Raw genomic sequence first — 21,069 nt, forward strand, 5'->3', positions numbered from 1 at the left:
CACATGGAATAACCCTAAACAGGCATTTATTAGAATTGAGACACAACCCAATTGGGTGAGCACACTCTCACCCCCATCCATTGTTACCACACACTATCGCCAATCAGTGCGCTTTTCTCTTTTTTTTCCACTTAATCATCATTAGCATAGAGAAGTTCTTGAATGCCTCCAGATAGTCATTTTTCACCAATGAACCATAGGCAATGCACCCAGCCATTATAGTGTTTGTCAGGTAAACAAAGTAAAATAAGTATATTACAGCTAGAGTATGCTGTACTAGTGCAAAAATCCTTACAGGTATGGGATGAATGTACTATGCACAATTTTAACACCTTTTCATTTTGAAAGTACAGATTCCTTAAAGGGCATTTACAGGAATAAAACCCCTCACTTTATTTTTATTTTCCTGCCACTGAGGCAGTGGTAAAGGAGGTGGTTGCCTGTAATGATCCAGTAACTTGATCACATAAAAGCTTTAAGTCACCTCCTGCTGTACCGAGCAGGATAAGAGGAGGACAAGATAGGATCAATATCCATCAAAGCTACCATGCTTTCAACTGGAGACAGACACTGCAGCTCCTGCCCTCCTCCCAGATTCAACAGCACTGACAACCATGGGCACAGAAGTCCTTGTGGCTTTTTATACAGCTGATATACTCCTGTACAAGCCCAGACACACATAGCTTTTCTTCATTTTTACTGCAGTGCTCAGAAATTGACTTGCTTGGAACTGTCTCAGACAGCCTAAGAAAGTGCTCTGCAATAGTGAATCATTTGTTTTCCAACACTGTACTGGCTTACTAAAACATAAGAGAAATAATAATAGAGAGATATAGATATATATATATAGATATATATATATATATATATATATATATATATATATATATATATATATAAATTCTTCATCCTACTATACAATTGTCTAAGGGTCACTTCCGTCTGTCTGTTTGTCACGGAAATCCCAAGTCACTGATTGGTTGCGACCACTCAGCGACGGGCACAGTCCGGCCGCGAAATGGCCACTCCCTACTCCCCTGCACTCAGTGCCCCCTCCATACTACGTGGCTGCTCTATATACTACGCGGCTGCGCTATATACTACGTGGCTGTCTGTGTTACGTGGGCTGTGCTATATATTATGTGGCTGCTATATACAGTTATATGAAAAAGTTTGGGCACCCCTATTAATCTTAAGCTTAATGTTTTATAAAAATTGTTTTTTTTTGCAACAGCTATTTCAGTTTCATATATCTAATAACTGTTGGACACAGTAATGTTTCTGCCTTGAAATGAGGTTTATTGTACTAACAGAAAATGTGCAATCTGCATTCAAACAAAATTTGACAGGTGCATAAATATGGGCACCTCACAAGAAAAGTGACATTAATATTTAGTAGATCCTCCTTTTGCAAAAATAACAGCCTCTAGTCGCATCCTGGAGCTTTTAATGAGTTCCTGGATCCTGGATGAAGGTATTTTTGACCATTCCTCGTTACAAAACAATTCCAGTTCAGTTAAGTTTGATGATCGCCGAGCATGGACAGCCCTCTTCAAATGATCCCACAGATGTTCAATGATATTCAGGTCTGGGGACTGGGATGGCCATTCCAGAACAGTGTAACTGTTCCTCTGCATGAATGCCTGAGTAGATTTGGAGCGGTGTTTTGGATCATTGTCTTGCTGAAAGATCCATCCCCTGCGTAACTTCAACTTTGTCACTGATTCATGAACATTATTGTCAAGAATCTGCTGATACTGAGAGGAGATTTTTTGCGCAATACGTTGACAAACACAGCATGCTGCAATTTTCTCAGCCCGTAAAATACAGCTGAGAAATATACGGCAGATAGGAGCTGCCCCATAGAGAATCATTGGTCTGTGTGCAATGTGTTGTTTTTGCGCCTCATACATCCGTATTCCTCTCTAGTGAGACCCTGGCCTAACAAGTAACATACTTAGTTTTCCAAGAATAAACTAAAGAACAAAAGGTGTTAAGAAGAGTACAGAGAGATCTTCATTCCAAAGACTAAAGTGTCCCAGCAGAAAAAAGTAGTTTTATACACAAAGATACTGTTAGCTCCAGAAATTTTTGGACAGTGACCAAAACTTCGTGATTTGGGCTCTGAATGTCACTATGTTTGATATAAAATGAAATAACAGATGCAATTAATTTGTAGACTTTCAGGTTTAATTAAATGGGTTGAACAAATATATCCCATGATCCCATGAAACATTTATGAATTGCTACCATTTTTCTACAAAACCTTCTCATTTCAGGGGATCAAAAATCACTCGACAAATTAACTTTACAAAATATTAAAAATGAACATTTTATTTATGGTAAAGAATCCTTTGCAGGCAATGACTGAATGAAGTCTGGAAGCCATGGACCTTCTCCAAACGCTGGTTTTCCTCCTTTATGATGCTTTGCCAGAACTTTACTGCAGCTGACTTCAGTTGTTGATAGTTTGTGGGTCTTTGTGATTCAAATTTTGTCTTAACACTGAAATGATGCTCCATGGGGTTGAGATCTGGTGATCGACTCAGCCACTGCTGAACATTCCACTTCTTTGCCTTTGAAGGCAACCCAAGAGTTTTTTTACAGTATGTTTTGGGTCATTGTCCATTTGTACTTTTAAGTGTGGTTCTATCAACCTGGCTGCATTTGGATGAATATGAGCAGAATGTTTAGCACTCACTTCAGAAACAGTCAGGCTGCTTCTGTCTTCAGTCACGTCATTAATAAACATCCAGTGCCATTGGAAGCCATACATGCCCATGCCATCACACAGCCACCATGTTGTACAGAAGATGAGGTGTGCTTTGGATAAGTGCTGCGGAATATGTTGGCGCTATATAAATAAAAATGATTATTATTATTATTGGATGATGAGCCATTCCAAGTCTTCTCCATACTTTCTTCTTCCTATCCTGGTACAGGTTGATTTTATTTCCATCTGACAAAAGAATGCTTTTCCACAACGGGGCAGGCTTTTTTAGATGTTTTTTTTTTTTTGCAAAGTGTAAATCTGGTCTATTTTTAAGACCCTGTGGTGATCCCTCTGTATTCGCTCTCATGAAGTATTCACTTTATGCTAGACTTAGATATTGAAACTGGGAAAAACTGTGGGAAATTGTGTGTAAATGGGTAAGTAACTGGCTTAGTGATAGAAGGCAGAGGGTGGTTATAAATGGTATATTTCCTAACTAGGTCACTGTGACCAGTGGGGTGCCGCAGGAGTCTGTGTTCGGACTTATTCTCTTCAACATATTTATTAACGATCTGGTAGAAGGTTTATACAGCAAAATTTCAATATTTGCAGATGATACAAAACTATGTAAAGTAGTCAATACAAGAGAAGATAATATTCTGCTACAGGTGGATCTGGATAAGTTATTATTGCTGCTTATATTGCACCATTAATTCCGTGGAGCTGTACATTAGATGGGGTTACATCAAAATACAAGTATCACTTACAGTAAACAAAACTAACAATGACAGACTGATACAGAGGGAAGAGGACCCTGCCCTTACGAGCTTACATTCTACAGGATTATGGGGAAGAAGACAGTAGGTCGGGGGTTGCAGTAGCTCCGATGGTGTTGAGGTGGCCGTGTGGTCATTACAGGTTGTAAGCTTTTTTGAAGAGATGGGTTTTCTGTTTCCAAGTGTGGTGGATAACCAGACATGTTGGGGCACAGAATTCCAGATGATGGGGGATATTCGGGAGAAGTCTTGGATGTGATTGGGCGAGGAGCGAATAAGCATGGAGGAGAGAAGGATGTCTTGGGCAGACCGGAGATTACGTGAGGGAACATATTGAGAGATTAGTTCGGAAATATACCGAGGAGAAAGGTTATGGATGGCTTTGTAGGTCAGTGTTAGTAGTTTAAACTGGATACGCTGGGAAATTGGGAGCCAGTGAAGGGATTTGCAATGAGGGGAAGCAGGAGTGTAGCGAGGAGAGAGATTAGTCGGGCAGCAGAGTTAAGGACGGACTGGAGGGGTGTGAGAGTGTTAGAAGGTAGGCCACAGAGGAGGATGTTGCAATAGTCAAGGCAGGAGATGATTAGGGCATGCACAAACATTTTGGGTTGAGGAAAGGACGGATTCTGGAAATATTTTTGAGCTGGAGGACACAGGAGGTGGCGAGAGCTTGGATGTGCGGTTTGAAGGCCTGGGCAGAGTCAAGGGTTACTCTGAGGCAGCGGATTACCGGGACAAGGGAAAGTGTGAATTCATTTATTGCTATAGATAGATCAGGTAGGGAGGGTATGAGAGATGGAGGAAAGATAATTAGTTCAGATTTGTCCACATTGAGTTTGAGGAAGCGAGAGGAGAAGAAAGAGGATATGGCTGATAGATGGGATTCTGGAGAGCAGAGAGGTGACATCTGAGCCAGGAGGTAGATCTGAGTGTCATCAGCATATAGATGGTACTGGAAGCCATATGACTTTATGAGTTGTTCCAGGCCAAGGGTATAGATTGAGAAGAGAAGGGTTCCTAGGACAGAGCCTTGAGGGACACCAACAGAGAGGGGGTGAGATGAAGAGGTAGTATGGGAGTAGGAAACGCTAAATGTGCGGTTGGTAAGGTATGAATAGATCCAGGATAGGGCAAAGTCTTTGACATCAAAGGAAGAGAGGATCTGTAGTAGGAGGCAGTGGTCAACTGTGTTGAAGGCAGAGGACAGGTCTAGAAGAAGGAGTATAGAGAATTGTCTGTTAGCTTTGGCTGTAAGTAAGTCATTCGTAAGTTTGGTCAGGGCAGTCTCAGAGGAATGGTGAGGACAGATGCCAGATTGTAAATTGTCGAAGAGCAAGTTACATGCAAGGTGAGAGTTTAGCGTGGATGTGCTGCTCAAGGAGTTTGGAGCAAATGGGAGCAAAGATATGGGGCGATAGCTGGACATGGCGCTTGGGTCAAGGGATGGGTTTTTGAGGATAGGTGTGATTGTGGCATGTTTGAAAGCAGAGGTGAAGGTGCCAGAAGTTAGTGATAGATTGAAGAGATGGGTTAGGTATGGCAGTGTAATGGTGTGGTTGGGGAGGAGGTGGGATGGGGTCAAGTGCACAAGTGGGGAGGTGTGATTTTGAGAGAAGATGAGCAAGATGTCCTTCAGTGGTTTTGGAGAGGGAAGTTATGGGGTTAGGGCATTGGTCTGGCATACAAAGGGGTGGTGGTCAGACAACAAAGACTTGCCTTGTTTGGGCTATCTTTTTTTTTTTAATTGTGTGGCAAAGTCCTCGGCAAATATTAGGGAAGTCAGAGGGGGCAGTCGTGGGCAGAGGAGGGAGTTAAGTGTTGAACAACTGTTTGGTGTTGTGGGATAAGGAAGATACAAGGGATGTAAAGTAGGCCTGTTTAGCAGAGATGAGAGCTGATTTGAGAGTGTTGCTTGTTTGAGTGCAGTGAAATCATCTTGCGAATTTGTTTTCTTCCAACGCCGTTCTGCAATTCTGGATATTTGCCGAAGCTTTTTAGTGATGTTATTGTGCCAGGGTTGTCTATTGATTCGTCACTCTGCTATGCATGAAGGAGTCGACCGAGTCAATGGCTGATTCAAGAGTGGTATTGTAGAAACTAGTGGCTGTGTGTCATGGAGTGAAGCTATGGAGGACAGTGGCCGAATAGAGTCAGAGTGTGTGTGAACATCTAGAAGTGCGAGGTTTCTGCGGGGGTGCGCATGTTGCTGGGCATTTGTGACAGGTGTGGAGGACAGTGATGAGAAAGTGAGTAGATGGTGGTCAGATAGAGGGAGAGGGGAGGTTGTGAAGTTAGATAGGGAGCAGAAACAGGTGAAGACCAGGTCTAATGTGTGTCTGTCTGTGTGGGTGGCTGAGGAGGATCACTGAGTAAGTCCAAAAGATGAAGTAAGGGACAGGAGTTTGGAGGCTGCTGACTGGTTGGTTTCAATGGGGATGTTGAAGTCACCTGTGATGATGGTGGGGATGTCAGCAGAGAGAAAGTGAAGAAGCCAGGTGGAGAATTGGTCAATAATGGCAGTGGTTGGGCCCGGAGGTCGGTATATGACAGCCATTTGGAGGGAGAGTATATATATGGACAGAGTGGACTTCGAAAGAGGGGAGGATAAGGGAGGGAAGAGGTGGGATTGGGTTAAAAGGTGCAGTTAGAAGAAAGGAGAAGGCCCACTCCTCCATGTCTGTTGCCAGGGCGAGGAGTGTGGGTGAAGTGGAGGCCGCCGTAACATAGCGCAGCAGGGGAGGAAACTTTGGGAGGGGAGGAAAAGTTGGAAACTTGGGCCGAGAGGTGGCAGATGTGGTTTAACAATGATAAATGTAAGGTTATACACATGGGAAGAAGGAATCAATGTAACCATTACAAACAGAACGGGAGACCACTGGGTAAATCTGACATGGATAAGGACTTGGGGATCCTAGTTAATGATAAACTTGCCTGGAGCAGCCAGTGCCAGGCAGCGGCTGCCAAGGCAAACAGGATCATGTGGTGCATTAAAAGAGGTCTGGATACACATGACGAAGAGCATTATACTGCCTCTGTACAAATCCCTGAGTAGACCGCACATGGAGTACGGTGTACAATTTTGGGCACCAGTGCTCAGGAAGGATATAATGAAACTAGAGCGAGTACAAAGGAGGGCAACAAAATAAAGGGGATGTAGGAACTACAATACCCAGAGAGATTAGCAAAATTAGGATTATTTATTTAGTCTAGAAAGAAAAAAAAAAAAAAGATGACTAAGGGGCGATCTAATAACCACGTATAAAGTATATAAGGGGACAATACAAATATCTCTCAGAGGATCTGTTTATACCAATTAAGGGGACATTCTCTGCTTCTGGAGGAGAGAAGGTTTTTCCACCAACATAGAACAGGATTCTTTGCTGTTAGGGCAATGAGAATGTAGAATTCCTTGCCTGAGGATGTGGTGATGTTGAACTCAGTCAAGGGGTTCAAGAGAGGCCTGGATGTCTTCCTGGAGGGTAAAAATGTTGTATCTTACAGTTATTAGGTTCTTTAGAAGGACGTAGATCTGGGGATTGATTCTGACGGAATATGGACTGAACTGGATGAACAAATGACTTTTTTCAGCCTTGCCAACTGTTACTAAACAACTACTTCCAGGAGAGTGTTCTTCAATTGGGTGGTGGATGCTGTGAAAGGGTTTTTCTTCACCATGGGAAGGATACTGATCATCCATCTTGGACGTGCAGGCCTATGAATTCTCAAGCTCCCAAAAGGGGATATAAAAAAAGAGGTTTGATTTTCTAATGAAATCTTGGCAGTCTATTGACGATCCAGTAGTAGGTCATCTCAAATTCTAAAAACCACATACCATGGTGAACAAAGTTTTAAGAGACTATCAAAATTTTGTCTTTCACAAAGTATGCAAATTCAGTGTGTTTAATGTTCGGGTTCGTCCATCAGTAAATCTAAAGTTTGGGTACAGACCCTGAATACTTATTTCTCCAGGAAGTCAGTGTTACTGTTCTGGTTCAGCACTCTAAACATCGAGTGTTTCCCATTAAGCTATCTGCATTACAGAACGAGAAACATCGGCGGCTCTGATTATTACTGCCGGTCAGAGTTCCAGCACTGTGACCAGCAGTAAGCTTATGTGAGTACTACTCCCATCAGCCTAAGCCTGCTGCCGCTTATCACAGCGAGGCGTTATAAATAACAAAAATAGCCCCCATGTCATTATTTTATTTAAGGAGCATGGCAAAACTGACAGCTATGCGCTGCAACCCACAGCTGTCAGCTTAATATAAAGGAAAGTGGGGTCCCCAAGCAGTTTTTTAAAAATGTAAATAATTTAAAAAATGGTGTGGGGCCCCCCATTTTGTCAACCAGGCAAGATAAAGCAGACAGCTGGTTGCTGGAACTCTCAGGCTGGTAAGGGGCTATGGATATTGGCTCTCCCAGCCTAAAAACAGCAGTCCGCAGACGCCCCAGAAAAGGCACATCTATTTGATGCGCCAACTCTGGCGCTTTGCCCAGTTCTTTATACTAGCCCTGAGGTAGTGACAAGTAGGGTTTATATTTGTGGGCTTGATGTCACCTTTGTATTTTCAGGTGACATCAAGCCCAGCAGTTAGTAATGGAGAAACAACTATAAGATGCCTATCCATTACTAACCCCATAGTAATACTGTCAGTGAAAAAAAAACCACCCAGAATAAAGTCCTTTATGTGAAAAAAATTACATACCATTTTACAATTTTTTTTAAAAATAACAAAAAACAGTTATACTCACCTAATGCATGCCTTGGTCTCCTTTAAAAAAAAACAAACAAAAAACAAAAAAACAACAATATCTCTCACCTGTTCGACATACTGTACCATGTCGTAATCCATGTCTGCAATAATTGGTTTTCAACCTGAACGGTGCCAAGATGTGACTGTCCAGGCTGAAAACAATGGAAGAATGAGCTGCTCTGAATGCAGTCAGTGAGTAGTGGTAACGTCAAAGTTATCGCAGGTCTCTGAGGCTGCATTCCCACCTCACTTCTGTGTGACCTTGGCACCTCAGTGAGATCACCGCTAGCATCAAGAAATTTCTCAAGGTGAATTCACTGAGCTTAGCGCTGTACGGTGAAACTTTTTACGTCCAAAAGTGTGGGAAGCGCAGCTCTACGACCATGGTAATGATCTTCCCGCCAAAGGCAGAGTTTGCAAACAACGGATGTTCAGGCCCCCCATTCATTCAAAAAAGTTGGAATGATGTGTAAAATGTAAACAAAACAAGAATGCTATGATTGGGAAATCTTAGGGTAAGTTGACACTGGGCGTTTTTGCTGCGTTTTATTTCTGCAACAAAATCCGATTTCTTGGCAGGAAAGAAGATGTGGCAAAAACGCATGTTTTGTTGGATTTTTTTTCATGTGTTTTTTGGAGCCATCTTGTGTTTCTTTGTGCATGCTAATAAAGTTGAGTGGGGGGGGGAGAAACTACTTCCTGCAGAACCATACCTCTAGATCCTTCGAAAATCTGGCAATTCATGTGCCGCTTACAGTAAAAAAAAAAAAAAAAAAATCACACTGACAGGTTAGAATAGAACAGATAGGATATATCATCGCAGTGAAATTCTCCCAGTGAACTCGCCTCTGCACCATGTAACTTTCTCATGGTGCTAGTGGGGATCTCACAGAAGTCACCGCAGTTCAGTCTGGCTGGGAACCAAGCCTCAGTGACCGGAGGTAACCTCGATGACGTAACCGCGGTTCTCAGCATGAACGGTCGCATCTTGGCACCGTCCAGGTTGAAATCTATTTCTCCTGCACACGTGGCTTACAGCGTGGGACAGAACAGGTGAGGGATGGGATTGTTTTTTATTTTTACTTTATTACAGGAGAACGAGGGCTTTGGTGGAATTAGGCATTAGGTGAGCATAACTGTTTGTTATCTACTATATAATTGTCTAAGGGTCACTTCCGTCTTTCTGTCTGTCTGTCACGGATATTCATTGGTTGCGGCCTCAGACCGAAATGGAAATCCAAGTCGCTGATTGGTCGCGGCAAAACAGCCACGACCAATCAGCGACAGGCACAGTCCGGCGGCAAAATGGCCGCTCCTTCCTCCCCGCAGTCAGTGCCCGCTCCATACTCCCCTCCACTCAGCGCTCACACAGGGTTAATGGCAGCGGTAACGGACCGCGCTATGCCGCGGTGTAACGCACTCCGTTACCGCTGCTATTAACCCTGTGTGACCAACTTTTTACTATTGATGCTGCCTATGCGGCATCAATAGTAAAAAGATCTAATGTTAAAAATAATTAAATAAATAAAAAAATCGTTATATACTCACCGTCCGTCGGCCCCCGGATCAGGAACAGGCCTTTCCCGCTCCTCGCGACGCTCCGGTGGCCGCTCCATGCATTGCGGTCTCGCGAGACCGCTACGTCATCATCTCGCGAGACCACAATGCACTCTTGGGACCGGAGCGCGCAAGGAGCGTCGGTAACCGCTTCGCCAGGATCTGGGGCCAAAGGAAGGTGAGTATATAACTATTTTTTTATTTTAATTCTTTTTTTAACAGGGATATGATGCCCACATTGCTATATACTACGTGGGCCGGGCGATATACCGCGTGGGCCGTGTTATACACTAGGTGTCCTGTGTTATGTACTGTGTGCGTGGGCAGTTATATACTACGTGGCTGTGCTATACACTCCGTGGGCTGTGCTATACACTCCGTGGGCTGTGCTATACACTCCGTGGGCTGTGCTATACACTCCGTGGGCTGTGCTATACACTCCGTGGGCTGTGCTATATAATACGTGGCTGTGCTATATACTACGTGGCCGGCCACGAACAATCAGCAACAGGCGCAGATGCCGCGCGTGCGCAGATGGAGATCGCGGCGGCCATTTTCCTGAAGCCGATTTCGCATCTCGGCTTCAGGAAAATGGCCGCCGCGATCTCCATCTGCGCACACGCAGCATCCCGCGGTCATTTTCCTGAAGCCCCGGGCAGCAGAGCGCTCCATCTGCGCACGCGCGGCCTCAGGAGGATGGCCGCCCCCACCGATCACCAGGGGAATAGCGCAGATCGCGCTCTTTTTCCTCACCTGTGCAGTGGATTCGGCAGTTGGGCATGCGCAAACCACTACGCCACCAACGGAAAAATAAGCAAGATCTGGGGGAAGAAACAGCGATGTCACCACGCTCATTTGACCAGACCAGCCTGATTGACAGGCGAAAACGGCGACTTTGGTAACGTATTTCGGCAGCATAGGTGGGGAATCAGGGTACACAAAATACACTATTGTAACACACAGCTCAGGCCCTATTTACCGGTATTTTTATCTCATACGGAAAAAACGGGGTGACAGGTTCCCTTTAACAGGGCAGATAAGTACACCTGCGCCGGAGCCGCAGCGTGAAGACAAGAAGAGAACGTATTCGTAAGAAAGATGGGAGGAGCCGGACCGCACACCCAGGTGAGTATAATATAACCTGTTTTTCTCATCTTTCAGGATACATCGGGGGCTTATCTACAGCATTACAGAATGCATTACAGAATGCTGTAGATAAGCCCCTGATGGCGGTGGCCGCAGTTTATAGGGCCAAAATTAGGTGACAGATTCCCTTTAAAACAAACACTAAGGCCATGTGCACACATTCAGTATTTTTCGCGTTTTTTCGCTATAAAAACGCGAAAAAACAGCTTATATATGCCTCCCATTATTTACAGTGTATTCCGCATTTCTTGTGCAAATGTTGCATTTTTTTCCGCAACATGTTCATTAAATTTGCGGAATTGCGGGGATTCCGCACACCTAGGAATGCATTGATCTGCTTACTTCCCGCATGGGACTGTGCCCACCATGCGGGAAGTAAGCAGATCATGTGCGGTTGGTACCCAGGGTGGAGGAGAGGAGACTCTCCTCCACGGACTGGGCACCGTATAATTGGTAAAAAAAAAAAAGAATTGAAATAAAAAATAGTCATATACTCACCTTCGATGGCCCCCGGAGTCTTCCCGCCTCTCATCGGTGCATGCTGCCGCTTCCGTTCCTATAGATGGTGTGTGTGACCGCGACATCATCGAAGGTCCTGCACACACACCATCTATAGGAACGGACGCCGCTGAGGAGATCGGCTGTCTGCAGGTGAGAATAACCATTTTTTAAATTATTTTTAAACATTCTATCTTTTACTATTGATGCTGCATAGGCTGCATCTATAGTAAAAAGTTGGTCACACTTGTCAAACACTATGTTTGACAAGTGTGACCAACCTGCCAATCAGTTTTCCAAGCGATGCTACAGATCGCTTGGAAAACTTTAGCATTCTGCAAGCTAATTACGCTTGCAAAATGCTAAAAAAAAACGCGAAAAAAACGCAAAAAACAAATGCGGATTTCTTGCAGAAAATTTCCGGTTTTCTTCAGGAAATTTCTGAAAGAAATCCTGACGTGTGCACATACCCTTAGGCTTAGGCATTATTTACAGTGTATTCCGCATTTTTTGTGCAAGTGAAAAAATCGCATCGCGGAAAAAAAAGCAACATGTTCATTAAAAATGCGGAATTGCGGGGATTCCGCACACCTAGGAGTGCATTGATCTGCTTACTTCCCGCACGGGGCTGTGCCCACCATGCGTGAAGTAAGCAGATTATGTGCGATTGGTACCCAGGGTGGAGGAGAGGAGACTCTCCTCCACAGACTGGGCACCATACAATTGGTCAAAAATAAAAGAATTAAAATAAAAAATAGTCCTATACTCACCCTCGATGTCTTCCCGCCTCACCGCTGCATGCTGCCGCTTCGGTTCTCATAGCTGGTGTGTGGTGAAGGACCTGTGATGACGTCACTGTCTTGTGATTGGTCGTGAGCGGTCACGTGACCGCTCACATGACCGCGACGTCATGGAAGGTCCTGCGCGCACAGCAGCTATAGGAAGAGGAACGGACGCCGCTGAGGAGATGTCTGGGTGAGTATAACCATTTTTTTTATTTTTTTTATTATTTTTAAACATTCTATCTTTTACTATAGATGCTGCATAGGCTGCATCTATAGTAAAAAGTTGGTCACACTTGTCAAACACTATGTTTGACAAGTGTGACCAACCTGTCAGTCAGTTTTCCAAGCGATGCTACAGATCGCTTGGAAAACTTTAGCATTCTGCAAGCTAATTACGCTTGCAGAATGCTAAAAAAACCGCGAAAAAAACGGAAAAAAACCGCAAAAAAAAAAATGCGGATTTCTTGCAGAAAATTTCCGGTTTTCTTCAGGAAATTTCTGCAAGAAATCCGGACGTGTGCACATACCCTTAAAGCTAGGAAGGACTTGATAAAGTCAGGAGGTGACCACCATTTGAAGTGCTGGAGGGGTGGAACCTGACGGCTGGCCACCAGGTCTACGTTAGGTCTATTATAATAAGGGTACGGATATTTAGGAGTTCATGATATATCAAAGGCATTTGTTACCTCAGTTATTTTTAACTGAATGTTGAACTGTTGTGGATTATTGAAATTTAATTTTGTGGCTTTGTAAATTTTCCACCACCTCAATCTATTCAGCTGATGAACGTTTTATAAAAGTTTGTTATACAAATAGGCCATGATGCCATCCCGTGCACGGCTCAGCAGGACAAGCAAGCACAATTTGTCCTGTCTAAGGTGAACACATAGAACTGTCTCACTGGCCAGAAAGACTTTACAGTTTAATGCTATAATGTCAGAGAATCAGACAGACTGTGGTATAGAAAAGACACTTTCCAGCAATTCATTTTCCTGTCCCCCCTCCACACACACCTGATTGTCTATCACACTCTGTACTTCTCATACACATGGCATATTTACTGTACTTCCGGTAGGAAGTTCAGTCTTTCTTCCTTAAAGATCCCAATTTGCTTTTCAGAGGTCACCCTGCATTGATTGCTCTATGCTTTGTTTTAACCACATGATGTATCAGTACATCATAACTTGCACAGTTATAGCAAGTACCATCTCTCCCAGGCTGCTGGATGACATTGTGATTATCCGCTATCTATTTCATAAACAAAACAGGGCAGCTGAATGTTGATCGCCTTCATTAGAACTGTGACAGGCACTGTCTAGTCATTATCAGTGACTGTGATAGGAGTTTGTCCACCTTTCCATGTGCACATATTCTGGGAGGTACAGTCCACAGTGTTTCACTATATTAGGTTTACACCCTTTAGGAAACAAAAGTCATGGAATTTTCAGGAAGGGGGGGAGGGGTAATGGAGAGATCAACAAGAGGACTAACCGAAGAGAATTATACTGAAAAGTATATTTTCAGATAGAAGGGGACAGTTAAAGCAATATTGGTATATATACAGTTAGGTCCATATATATTTGTACAGAGACAACATTTTTCTCATTTTGGTTATAGACATTACCACAATTTAATTTTAAACAAAACAATTCAGATGCAGTTGAAGTTCAGACTTTCAGCTTTCATTTGAGGGTATCCATATTAAAATTGGATGAAGAGTTTAGGAGTTTCAGCTCCTTAACCTGTGCCACCCTGTTTTTTAAAGGGACCAAAAGTAATTGGACAATTGACTCCAAGGCTATTTCATGGACAGGTGTGGGCAATCCCTTCATTATGTCATTCTCAACTAAGCAGATAAAAGGCCTGGAGTTGATTTGAGGTGTGGTGCTTGCATTTGGAAGGTTTTCCTATGAAGTAAACATGCGGTCAAAAGTGCTCTCCATGAAGGTGAAACAAGCCATTCTTAAGCTGTGAAAACAGAGAAAAAACCCATCCGAGAAATTGCTACAATATTAGGAGTGGCAAAATGTACAGTTTGGTACATCCTGAGAAGGAAAGAAAGCACTGGTGATCTCATCAATGCAAAAAGACCTGGGCGTCCACGGAAGACAACAGTGGTGGGTGATCGCAGAATAATCTCCATGGTGAAGAGAAACCCCTTCACAACAGCCAACCAAGTGAACAACACTCTCCAGGAGGTCGGCGTATCAATATCCAAATCTACCATAAAGAGAAGACTGCATGAAAGTAAATACACAGGGTTCACTGCACGGTGCAAGCCACTCATAAGCATCAAGAATAAAAAGGCTAGACTGGACTTTGCTATAAAACATCTAAAAAAGCCAGCACAGTTCAGGAAGAACATTCTTTGGACAGATGAAACCATGATCAACCTCTACCAGAATGATGGAAAGAGAAAAGTATGGCGAAGGCGTGGTACAGCTCATGTGGCACTGGGTCACTAGTGTTTATTGATGATGTGACACAGGACAGAAGCAGCCGAATGAATTCTGAGGTATTCAGAGCCACACTGTGTGCTCAGATCCAGCCAAATGCAGCAAAACTGATTGGTCGTCGTTTCATACTACAGATGGACAATGACCCAAAACATGAAGCCAAAGCAACTCAGGAGTCTATTAAAGCAAAGAAGTGGAATATTCTTGAATGGCCAAGTCAGTCACCTGATCTCAACCCAATTGAGCATGCATTTCACTTGTTAAAGACTAAACTTCAGACAGAAAGGCCCACAAACAAACAGCAACTGAAAACCACCGCAGTGAAGGCCTGGCAGAGCATCAAAAAGGAAGAAACACAGCGTCTGGTGATGTCCATGAGTTCAAGACTTCAGGCAGTCATTGCCAACAAAGGGTTTTCAACCAAGTACTAGAAATGAACATTTTATTTAAAATTATTGAATCTGTCCAATTACTTTTGGTCCCTTTAAAAACAGGGTGGCACATGTTAAGGAGCTGAAACTCCTATACCCTTCATCCAATTTTAATGTGGATACCCTCAAATGAAAGCTGAAAGTCTGAACTTCAACTGCATCTGAATTGTTTTGTTTAAAATTCATTGTGGTAATGTCTATAACCAAAATGAGAAAAATGTTGTCTCTGTCCAAATATATATGGACCTAACTGTATATATATATATATATATATTTGTCTAAGGGTTTTTCCGTCTGTCTGTCTTTCTGTCTGTCTGTCCTGGAAATCCCGCGTCTCTGATTGGTCGAGGCCGCCAGGCCTCGACCAATCAGAGACGGGCACAGCATGGCGACGATGATGTCATAAAGGTTGCCTCGACCAATCAGTGACGGGCACAGTCTGCCGTGAATTCGCCTCGACCAATCAGTGACGGGCACAGTATCGGCGTAGATGTCATAATGGTTGCCATGGCGACGATGTCATAAAGGTTGCCTCGACCAATCAGCGACGGGCACAGTCTGCCGTGAATTCTGGAATCATCATTGTCCATATACTACGGGGACATGCATATTCTAGAATACCCGATGCATTAGAATCGGGCCACAGTCTAATATTATATATATATATATATATATATATATATATATATATATATATATATATTTCACAAAAACAGGCAGCACTCCATATTCTATGAAATAATATGCAGGATTTATTCAACCCACATCTCCGTGCGACGTTTCGGCTCTAAATGAGCCCTTCTCAAGGCTTGAGAAAGGCTCATTTAGAGCCGAAACGTCGCACGGAGATGTGGGTTGAATAAATCCTGCATATTATTTCATAGAATATGGAGTGCTGCCTGTGTTTGTGAAACATATGGACTGAAAACAACCAGTGGACAGGTTGTTTGGGGGCCCTGCACCCGAAGATAAGTAGAGTATTTGTGCTGTTCCATTTTGTGTACTTATATATACAGTATATATATACATATACACACATACACACATATATATGTGTCTGTACTCACACATATACACAGTAGTAACAGTATGAATTAAAACAGTTGATAAATGGGGGTATAGGGAAAAAAATTGTCTCTTGATATAGTCGCAGCATTTATTTACCTTCAGGGGCATAACTACCATGGAAGCAGCGGTCACCGGACCCGACAGGTCAGAGGCACCCGACTCCCCCCGCCGCCGCCATATTGAACTATACCGGCTTCTATGATGCTGATACAGTTCAAAGCAACAGGGATGGTGTTAGGGGCAGGCAGCAGCCTAGGGCCCCCGCTCCCCTAGGGGCCCCCAGCTAGCGGCACATCACACAGCTGCTATGGGGCCCTTGTGAGGCAGGGGGGCCCGCCTGCCGCCAGCACCAACTCCCCGCATTGAACTATACCGGCGTCTGCCAGTACAGTTCAAAGCAATGATGGAGGAGAGAGCGTCAGCTCTGCCTCTGACATTGCGGGTGCGCGATGACATCATTGCACACTCACTGTGTGCCAGGCAGTGCAGCCGCTGAGACAGGAGCAAGGAGCAGCGCGGGCACGAGGAGAGATGAGGAGTGTTTTTTGTTTTACTATAACAGTGAGTACTGGACTGTGGGGCCATTCTTAGGGAGAGATGTGGGCAGTGTTATATACTACGCGGGGGGTATATTATATTCTATGGGAGAGGCTGTGTTACATACTATGTGGCTCTGTTATATACTATTAGGGGGTATATTATATTCTATGGGGGAGGCTGTGTTATACAGTCATGGCCAAAAGTATTGACACCCCTGCAATTCTGTCAGATAATACTCAGTTTCTTCCTGAAAATTATTGCAAGCACAAATTCTTTGGTATTATCTTCATTTAATTTGTCTTAAATGAAAAAACACAAAAGAGAATGAAGCAAAAAGCAAAACATTGATCATTTCACACAAAACTCCAAAAATAGGCCAGACAAAAGTATTGGCACCCTCAGCCTAATACTTGGTTGCACAACCTTTAGCCAAAATAACTGCGACCAACCGCTTCCGGTAACCATCAATGAGTTTCTTACAATGCTCTGCTGGAATTTTAGACCATTCTTCTTTGGCAAACTGCTCCAGGTCCCTGACATTTGAAGGGTGCCTTCTCCAAACTGCCATTTTTAGATCTCTCCACAGGTGTTCTATGGGATTCAGGTCTGGACTCATTGCTGGCCACCTTAGAAGTCTCCAGTGCTTTCTTTCAAACCATTTTCTAGTGCTTTTTGAAGTGTGTTTTGGGTCATTGTCCTGCTGGAAGACCCATGACCTCTGAGGGAGACCCAGCTTTCTCGCACTGGGCCCTACATTATGCTGCAAAATTTGTTGGTAGTCTTCAGACTTCATAATGCCATGCACACGGTCAAGCAGTCCAGTGCTAGAGGCAGCAAAGCAACCCCAAAACATCAGGGAACCTCCGCCATGTTTGACTGTAGGGACCGTGTTCTTTTCTTTGAATGCCTCTTTTTTTCTCCTGTAAACTCTATGTTGATGCCTTTGCCCAAAAAGCTCTACTTTTGTCTCATCTGACCAGAGAACATTCTTCCAAAATGTTTTAGGCTTTTTCAGGTAAGTTTTGGCAAACTCCAGCCTGGCTTTTTTATGTCTCGGGGTAAGAAGTGGGGTCTTCCTGGGTCTCCAACCATACAGTCCCTTTTCATTCAGATGCCGACGGATAGTAGGGGTTGACACTGTTGTACCCTCGGACTGCAGGGCAGCTTGAACTTGTTTGGATGTTAGTCGAGGTTCTTTATCCAACATCTGCACAATCTTGTGTTGAAATCTCTTGTCAATTTTTCTTTTATGTCCACATCTAGGGAGGTTAGCCACAGTGCCATGGGCTTTAAACTTCATGATGACACTGAGCACGGTAGACACAGGAACATTCAGGTCTTTGGAGATGGACTTGTAGCCTTAAGATTGCTCATGCTTCCTCACAATTTGGTTTCTCAAGTCCTCAGACAGTTCTTTGGTCTTCTTTCTTTTCTCCATGCTCAATGTGGTACACACAAGGACACAGGACAGAGGTTGAGTCAACTTTAATCCATGTCAACTGGCTGCAAGTGTGATTTAGTTATTGCCAATACCTGTTAGGTACCACAGGTAAGTTACAGGTGCTGTTAATTACACAAATTAGAGAAGCATCACATAATTTTTCAAACAGTGCCAATACTTTTGTCCACCCCCTTTTTTATTTTTGGTGTGGAATTATATCCAATTTGGCTTTAGGACAATTCTTTTGTGTTTTTTCATTTAAGACAAATTAAATGAAGATAATAATACCAAAGAATTTATGTTTGCAATCATTTTCAGGAAGAAACTGAGTATTATCTGACAGAATTGCAGGGGTGTCAATACTTTTGGCCATGACTGTATACTATGGGGGTATATTATATTCTATGGGGGAGGCTGTGTTATATACTATGGGGGGTACATTATATTCTATTGGGGAGGCTGTGTTATATACTATAGGTGGCTGCATTATATTCTAAGGGGGGCTACATTATATACTATGGGGAGGTGGGCTGTATTAGATTCTGTGGGGCTACATTATATACTATGGGGAGATGGGCTGTATTATATTCTATGGGGGCTATATTATATTCTATGGGGGGCTGTATTAGAGTATGATGCAATCCTCCCTCATAAAATCTGATGGGCCTACATTATATTCTATGGGGAGGTGGGCTGTATTATATTCTATGGGGGGCTGTATTATATTTATATTCTATAAGGGGTGATTGCATCATACCCTATGAAGGGGCCACATTATACTATATGAGGGGGGCGTTACATTATACTCTGTGGGGTGGCTGCATTATTATTATTATACTATGGGAAGTGAATTGTACAACATGGATGACGATGGCGGTGCATTATACTATATGGAGCACTATGAGATGTGTATTATACTATATGGAGGACTGAGCAGTGTATTATACTATATGGAGGACTGAGGAGTGTATTATACTATATGGAGGACTGAGGAGTATATTATACCATATGGAGGACCGAGGAGTGTATTATACTATATGGAGGACTGAGGAGTGTATTATGCTATATGGAGCACTATGAGGAGTGTATTTTAATATATGGAGCTCTACAAGGAGTGTATTTTAATGTATGGAGCTCTACAAGGAGTGTATTTTAATATATGGAGGACTATGAGGAGTATATAATACTATATGGAGGACTATGGGAAGTGTATTCTACTATATGGATGACTATGAACTGTGCAGTATATTATATAGAGGACAATGGGGGGTGCGTTATATTACAAAGAGGACTATGGGGGTGCATTATACTTATACTCATCAGGGGCTTACATAGAAGTCATGGGGATCCATATAATGGTCTATTTTCTTTTATACATTACATAACAGCAGTACGAGGGACAAATATATACCAGGATGGGGCACCGGATAGTTACACCACTGAGGTCACACTATACAACTTTGCAATAAAGCTATAGTGTGCGAAATGAATAGGGAAAATGTGAATTTGGGTGGAAAATATTTTGGCATGGTGGGGCGCCCATAACTTTGTAGTTACGCCACTGCTTACCGCATTATGTGCTGCTTATATAGCACAATCATATTCCACAGCGCTTTACAGGCTTACTCATTGCTGTCACCATTGGTGCTCACAAACTAAATTCCCTATCAGTATGTCTTTTGGGGTGTGGGAGGAAACCGGAGAACCCAGAACAGTTTCACTTTTTGAATGCAAAATTGGCTGGAATCAATGGAGGGCGCCATGTCGTGTTTGGAGACCTCTGATGTACCTAAACAGTGGAACCCCCTCAATTATAACTCCAACCCTAACTCCAACCCACCCCTAACCCTAACCACAATCCTAACCCCAACACACCCCTAACCCCAACATACCCCTAACCCTAACCACAATCCTAACCCCAGCACACCCCTAAACCTAATGCCAACCTTAATCATAACCCTAACCACAACCCCAACCTTAGCTCTAGCCTCAACCCTAACCCTAGCCCCAACCCTTACTGAAAAATGGAAATAAATACTTTTTTTTAATTTTATTATTTTTACCTAAGGGGGTGATAAAGGAGCCTTTGATTTACTATTTGTTTTATTTTGATCACTGTGATAGGGTATATCACAGTGATCAAAATGAACCAATAGGAAAAATGTCCTATTGTTGCCAGGTGCCAGCCAGCAGATGTCGACGGGCGCACTGCGCGTGCGCTCGCCATTTTCTTCCCAGAAGATGAAGCCAGCAGGGGGACATCACGTGGGGATGGAGTTGGGTCTAGGGACACCGGATGTACCGGGGGAGGATCGGGGGACCCCTTTTCTCTCTCCTCTCATGTGCAATCACATCAGAGGAGTGAGAAATTATATGGGATATCAGACTTTTTTTTTTTGCAGTCGCCGTTATTCCGTGAATAACAGAGATTGCAAAACTGGGGTCGGTAAAAACCGACCCAAATCATGTTCCCTGGGGTCTCGGCTATCTCTGGTAGCGGAGACCCCGGAGAAACTCAGACGCTGGGAGGCACTACCCACATATTTCTCAGCGCCATTAAAAAGCGGCGCTGAGGAATAAGTACCCTTAACTGCCGCCGTTAAAAGGCGTAGCAGCAGTCATTAATGGGTTAATGTGTTGTAAGCTCTGTGCGGTTATTCTTTCAGTTACATAGGCATTGCTCAAAACAGTTTTATTCTAGAAAAAAATAACATAAAGGACAGAGTCATTACTGATTGATATCATGATCACTTCACTCGCAAATCCAATTTCAGATTCAGTGCATTCTCACTTTGTATACCCCACCTATGGGCAGAATTCAGTGTGGGTTAAGAAGTCTCAATTTTAGGACCTACAATATGTATAGTTGACTGGTTGCTACAAGACATTATTGCAGATTATAGT

The 21,069-nt window shown here is 43.3% G+C and overlaps 1 protein-coding gene across 1 annotated transcript in view; it reads right to left on the minus strand.

Moving 5' to 3' along the window:
- The window catches only part of RPS6KA1 (ribosomal protein S6 kinase A1), a 416,175-nt gene that overhangs the window by 304,759 nt on the left and 90,347 nt on the right, over window positions 1–21,069 (minus strand). The window lies entirely within an intron of this gene.

Source organism: Ranitomeya variabilis, chromosome 3, assembly GCF_051348905.1.
Source record: "Ranitomeya variabilis isolate aRanVar5 chromosome 3, aRanVar5.hap1, whole genome shotgun sequence".
NCBI lineage: Eukaryota > Metazoa > Chordata > Amphibia > Anura > Dendrobatidae > Ranitomeya > Ranitomeya variabilis.